The sequence below is a fragment of the Chelonus insularis genome, unplaced genomic scaffold (genome assembly GCF_013357705.1).
Source record: "Chelonus insularis isolate UGA/USDA-ARS -01 unplaced genomic scaffold, ASM1335770v1 contig_8_pilon, whole genome shotgun sequence".
Taxonomy (NCBI): Eukaryota; Metazoa; Arthropoda; class Insecta; order Hymenoptera; family Braconidae; genus Chelonus; species Chelonus insularis.
The window spans coordinates 298,598-306,030 of record NW_023276778.1 but is presented as its reverse complement, the minus strand read 5'-3'; positions in this window follow the sequence as shown (position 1 = coordinate 306,030).

Sequence of the window (7,433 nt, the reverse complement as noted above, 5' to 3'; positions counted from 1 at the left end):
TGACCTTGAGTTGTTTTACTATCTGTTGGTGCTTCAAGAGGAGTTTGCGTATTTCTCACTTACCTTATTGGAATTATTTCTATGTCGATCTTCGCTGGTCTGCTACGACAATGTGAATGATATGAGAGAGTTTGGTCAACGACCCTGGTAAGTTCTTTTTGGGCACCGACGTGCTGAACGATAACGAGAACGAAATACAAGTTAACTATTCGGGACAGATGCCCTTGTAGTTACAGTGTCACCTCCCCTGGAATGTCTCCACTCCTGTAAAGCATCTTAACTCCTGTTAAGACCAAGTGAGTTGATGACCCGGGTACGGGACGGTGAAGTTAACAATTGTTGTTTCTCCAGTATAATTACTTTTACAATAGCAATTTACATTAATTAAGAATCGGACAGGCGTTACAATTTTGTTTCCGCGTCTTCTCACGGACTCGCCCTAATGCCCTTGAATTACGAGATGGTATAAGGTGTGAGCTCACCAGTGAGTGTCCTCTTCTCTTAGAGATGCTGTTGCTTCACCCTGGTCGGGACTGCAGGTCTGGCTTCCCTCGCTGTTGGAAGTCCTGATTAACTCCTTGGCTACCCGGCGCCTCCCCGAAGGTTCCAGAGTCTCCTCAGCAGCTTCCTTGATTCTTGGGCAGCGATTCGTCGTGGACATTCACGAGATCGACCCCGTTTTCCGACTCCCGGACTGACTTTACTCAACGAAATGTTACTTAGAAAGCGTTTTTACTCGTTCGCGGCAACGACGGCGGCCCAATACTGCGCTCGTCGACTGGAGCGCGTAACCTCTAAGATGTCAACTGATTGACTGTCGTTGACCAACTGATACTGACTAACTGGTCGGCCTGCTCGAGGTGTCGTCTTGGCGGGACCCCCTTCCATGTAGGAATTCCCCCCTCCACTTCGCTCTTGCAGCGCCTTCCTGATTGAAGCTGGTGGTCATGTTCTTCTCGTGACCTTGGATGGTTATCCAGGAGTCTTCTGTACCGACGGTCGATTTCTGGGTCCTCTTGCTTGTCCTGAAACAGGCTTAGGAGTGTTCGCTCCCATAGGTGGAGTGATGAGTACTCTGAAGTTTTTTTCTTGACGATACAGGTGTCGCCACTTGTCTCGAAGGGTCATGCTCTTCGCTCTCGTATTGTAACAACACATATGATTTTTCTGTTTTAAATCAAATACAATCATTTAGAATAAATTTTACCATTAACTTGCAATCAGTTTCTCCACAAATCTGTTTGAATTTATAACTGTATCTACTGTTTCAACATATTTTTTTAAGTACACACTTCTAATCCATACAATTCTATTATAACATTTTCTTAAATTTTTTTTCTAAATCACAAATAAAACTTATCAACACATGTTATCCAGGGAACATCAGAAACAAAAAACTTCTTGTTTCGGACAATGTGCTATTTTTTTTTTTCCATTTAATTCACGATGCTTCCCACATGATGAAGTCTCTATAAAACTATAAATTTCAGCATCTTATTGTTGAATATATTTTCTGATTACTCCAAATTTGGGACAATTTAATGATTCTAAATTAATGTAGTTGTCAATCTTCAATTTTTTGAACTTGGATTCTGTTTAAAATAATGATGTTATATTGTTACATTAACACCATTCTTTTATTTTTAATAAAATGATGAAGCTAAGACTAAAATTTTTAACTAATATATTTAGTATAAGGTTTTCGTTGAGAGTCTGTTTCAAGTACTCTCATGTATACTTAAGTATTAGTTTACATTCATCTGTTGATACTTTTATTACTTCCATGATGATTGTACCAGCACATGAGTCTATGATCGACGCATACTCAGGACAAAGAAAGAAACGTTTGGTTTTCCATCAAAGATATCTTAAAGAAAAAATGAGTCAGTCTTTCAAAAAGTTCCAACGAGTGCACTGTGTCGTTTCGTTGTAATTAAATACATTTCTGGTGTGGTCAATCCAAATTGGAATTAAGCCTCTGATTTTCTTTTTTATTGTTATTTGGTCAATTACAATAAGTCATATCATGCTGGATTCAATCTTCAACTAAGTTGTGAGTCAAGTTCATTATTGTTTGGATCAAGCCCAGCCTTGATTCTTCTTATGTTACTAGATCAATTGCGTATAAGTCACATTCTTGAGGAAGTTAAGATGGTCTTTCACGAAATTATACACGAATTCTGCTGACTTATACCTTGATCTATATCTACAATTGATTAAAAATGAGACATATCAACTACGTAAACAGCCACATTCTCAAGTGCTGAGATTTTCTCAAATCTCAATGATTTCCAGATAGGAACATTTGCTGGCTAAACTGGTTGATATGAGACATTCTAGAAGATCAAGTTTTGTTATTGAAATTCAATTAGCAATCAAGTGAGTCTCTGATCACATGTCTATTGAAAGATTCAGCATGAATCTTCACGAAGTTTATTTTACACTTCTGCTGACAGAACCACTTGATTCAATTCTAATAAAGTTTGATTAAAAATGTTGATTCAATGTTGTGTCTAATTATGGGCATACGTTTCACTCTCTGAGAAAATATCAATTCATATTTTCTTTCAGGATTCAACAGCTTCAACCTCTTAATTATCGTTCAACACTGGTCTGCGATCACCTCGACGTGTAACCAGCTCTCTACATTCTACGTTATTTTAGATCAGCTATTTTAATTTCGGTTATTAACGCCTAATTCAAAATTTAGTAATAAATAAGTTTAAATAATTTTAATTAAAATTTCTCTTATTTTTTTTTCATTTGATTAATTAACTTTCAAACATATTAAGCAATTTAAACCATATTAACTCTCTTTTAATCAGATTCTTTATAATTACCACCTTTATAAGCAATCATTAATCCTTTCACTCGAGCTTTTGCAGCAATTTCTAATAATAATAATAAATTGATGTTTGGTCGGTCTTCATCACAGAAATCCATTTCATGCACATTGTAGTAGTAAAAGTTTGCTGCCTCTCTAGCATTACATCTATAAATCCTAACTCTTTACACCTAAATTCACTGTTCACCATAAATCCATCCATATTGACTATGTAAAGATTATTCTTCTCTATTGTTGATGACACGACGTTACCTTTTGAGTTTTAAAGTGTAAAAATACGAGAGCTGCTCCATGCCCCTTCGTGACAAGTGGCGACATCTTCGTTCTCCGCTGATCCTGATGAGATACTCACTATGCCATCTACGGGAGGAAACCCTAATAATGTTGCAGGAAACATCACTGCCAACAACACCAGCTGCCGATAAACTAGATTTCTCGATGACGTTCAAAAGTCAAACACCAGACTACAACATGCTTCAGCCAAGACGGCGCTGCGAGAGTGTAGTGGGCGGAGCCTTCCTGTGGAAGGGGGTCCCGCCAAACGAGATCATGAGTACGTCGAGCTGAGAAGAATTAGCAGTTGGGCTTCCGCCGCTACCGAAGAAAGACCTGAACGTATGACGCTCTGTAAGAGCAAACCATAAGTCTAATCAATTAAGCTGAAAACAAGTTCAGGAACCGGTAAACGAGTGTTGGTGGAGTGGTTACAGCATCTAAAACATTTCAGGAATTCAAGGAAGACCAGAACCCACGTTCAAACAGAAAGGAACGCCGGGGAAATTCTACGTCGGGTCTACAGCAATAAGTCCAGCACTGCAGTCCTGGGAAAGAAAAATACATCTTCTCCAAGAAGGAAAGTCCGCATCACGGGTGACTTCGCATCCAGAATATGTTAATTCAGGGGCACGAGGCAAAATCCTGAGGTGCTACACGAAAACATAATTTGTAACGTTGATTTTCCTAGTCTGAAATATTGTCATACGAGTCATTCTGTTAATTGTCGACCTAGATTATTACAAAAGAGAAAATTATAATTGTAACTTTTCCGTCCCGTACCCGGGTCAAGTCTTCTTTGTCACAAATAACTCTACTCTGTCGACACAATAAGGTACATTATAGCTCGCTTCAGGACGCGGGGAGATATCCCGCCGTGTAAATTGGATTATCTTTGTAATAAAGTTTTCTATATCATATAAAGTGTAAAAGAAATTATCTCGGTGTACCCTCCACATCCCTATTTGCATGCTTTACAGGGATTAGAGGAATCCCAGAGGAGTTTGTCTCTTGCTTTCAGAAGGACGAATGGTCCACATCAAATTCGTATAATCTCGTTCTTGCTTTGGCTCGTCGGTGGTCCAAGAATTCTATCTCAGTTAATTGACTTTGTTTACACCTTCCATTCTGCTTCGCAAATAACATTGTCACCAAGCAGTATTACTAAAACTACACAAAGGTAAGTAAGAATACATACACTTACTTCTGCTGTCTTATATATATTTCAAGGTCAAAGTACATTTTCTCAGCAGGAGACACTACTTCGAATCCCTGGTAACATAAGAACCACTACCTACCATAACCTGAAATAGTTTGCAGGAAAAGCATAGAGGCTGAGTGTCCTATTAATTCTGATACGCCTGACGAGTCCGATAATTGAGCATTTCCAAGCATACCCCCCTCTCTCCTCTTACTTCCTTGGATTCTACATCAGAAATTACCATCAGAATAAAGCATAACGCACTAAACATAGTTCCCGCTATAATTCGATTTTATTTTGCTGGGTTTTATTAACTTCAATGGAATCGGCTACACATACGTATTTTCTTTTGAATATTATCAAACCATAAAGCTATAAAATAAATTTTTGACAAGAAAACCGTGCGAGGTGGTCACCGTCGATTTAGCTGAGGCTTCTATATAAAAATCTACGTTGAAAACGATGCACCACGTATTTTTTTTCTGCCGAAAAACGTTTTAAAGGGGTGAAAATCACCCCTGAAGTTGACACCCTAAAAAGGTGATTTTTAATTTTCACATAATTCTTATTGAAATTCTCTAAAACAACCTTATACGCTAAAAAAAACATAAGGAATGATAAAAAATACCCTTATTTACATATCTATAAAACTTGCGGATATACATTTTTTTTTTTTGAAAATAACAAAAAATCTATAACTCAAAAACTAAAAATTATTCATTGATGGGATCAAATTCGATCGAAAGAGTATAAAAATTTACGAGATACGTGTCTTTGCAATTCTCGAAATGACATCGGAATCGATGCTAAAAAAAATATTCCCTTTTTCCTAGATTTGTATCAAAATGAAGAAGATAAATTATTTATTCATTGTACGTATTACATCTATGATAATCATTGTAAAAATTTTCAAGACACAATGATTCTTTATACCATGCATAACGGATAATTGCAATATTTTTACATCCTCGAATTTTACAATGAGACTCACAGTTATCTCCAAATGCAAAGTCGACTGGATTTTCAAATTCATCTGGTTTAATAAATGTATACTTTTAAACCATGAATAACGAAAAAAATTAATGCATCGCGGAGACGAGAGTTGATTATGAGTCAGTGATTGTAATTTAATAACATTACTTCTCAAGTGTAAATTTAAATCATCTCCTCGTAATAGACCACTGTCTGAAAAATGTCTTACAAAGTTTTTCCATATTCTAAACCCAAAAACATCTAATGGTTGAATTTTTCCAGTAGCCCCTTTTACGAATAATCATTATCTTAATTTCTCTATCCGGTGGTTATGCGGACATGACAGCTTCAGAACAATGTCCAGTCCACGAATCAATCAAAAGTGAACTTTTTTTTCCAACATTCGAAAAGAATACATCCTTCAACCAGATTTTGAAGTATTCTAAAAGAATTAGTATATAAACTTTCAGAATATATCATATAATATAATATTTGAATTGAATTTTTTACCTGAAGTAAGTTCCCCAGATTTCAACATTTCTACGTGTACATTATCTACTCTAAAAAGCGATGCTTCTACTCGTGGACCAAGTTTTCCAGTTAGTTTTTTTAACACAAGAGGAAGGGGAGTGAGAAGTTTTCCATCAGCTGTTACCGTTAGTTGTATAGTATAACTGTGAGTTGTCGAAGAAACTGATTGAACTGTGCACTCACTTTTTTTTTTCTGGAGCTAAAGTCCTCTCTGAATGTACTTCTAATTGAGAGCAACTTTGATCAGAATTATATATGTTCTCTAAACTATATGAATTGTAAAATTACAAAATGTAATGAATTCTCCTTTATCATTTTAATATCAGTATACCTATTTGATACATTCATTAATATTTGTTCAAAGTGATTCTAGAATCGTATTTCAGCATCATTTACAGGTGCTTCCATAATTTTCAGAGTTTGGAATGTTGTTAAAAGTAACCGAATAACGTTAATAGGGTTAACTTTTATTTTAAACTATTGACGGTTACACAATTTTTAGAATAAGAGATAATAATTCTCTATTTCGAGCACACGATTCTATATACATATGAAATAATGACTATTAACCAAAATGAAAATGAATACAAAATGCAAAAATATCCATTCACTACAGTGTTAAAGTTAAATGCGAAAAAATTATGTTACAATTTTTCAAATGATTAAAATATGTCACATTCCTTCAAAATGCTAGCATTGAATAATCCGTATATTACAGTTACAGAAATAATTTTCCTTAAAAATAGTATAAGTGATTGTGATAAGAATTATATCTATGTTTGCCTACATGACGATAACAAAAAAAAATGTTTTGACGAATCATAAACTACTAATCTCTTATTACGACGTATTTTATTCGATGATTATTGTGACAATAAATAATTAATAACAATTAAAAGTTTTTAAATTGCGATTTTATTTACTGTCAGTAATGTTATTTTAAAGATTGCAAAGACACGTATCTCGTAAATTTTTATACTCTTTCGATCAAATTTGATCCTATCAATAAATAATTTTTAGTTTTTGAGTTATAGATTAAAAACATTGTGGTCCTTCGAACCGGATGTGGTCAGCAGTGCAGTAAAAAGTGATTAAAAAAGACACTTTCTTTGTTCGTGCGTTCTCGCGATCAAGCGAAGTATCGCTCTCTCGGTCGCACCCGTTGTTAGTGCATTGTGTGATGTTTGCGGTGTAAACAGACTGTCTTTCGGGGTTCTATCAGATACAGTACATTTGTTTACACTTTTATGGAACTGTTATTAGTGCTAGTGTATAGATAGTGATTTTTGTGGTAGTGCTGGACGTTTCCAAGCTCGTCATTGACAATGACTAACGTATCAATGCTCGAGGCTGATGCCGAGCTCCACTCTACAGCTCAACTAGCTCTTCAGGGCCAAGGAAAGAAATTTCTTTTCAGAGCTCTTGATGTTTGTCCTTCTGATACCATAAACAAGCTTTCTTTTTCCCAGCTCGAATCAAAGTTCTCTGTCACTGACCCAACTAACTGACTTGAAGCTCTGGTAGAAAGGACCTGAGTGGCTTGAAGGCTCATTTCCTTCTTGGCCAGCTCAACAGTTCAAACCTTTAGCTCTTACGCACAAAGAAAAAAAA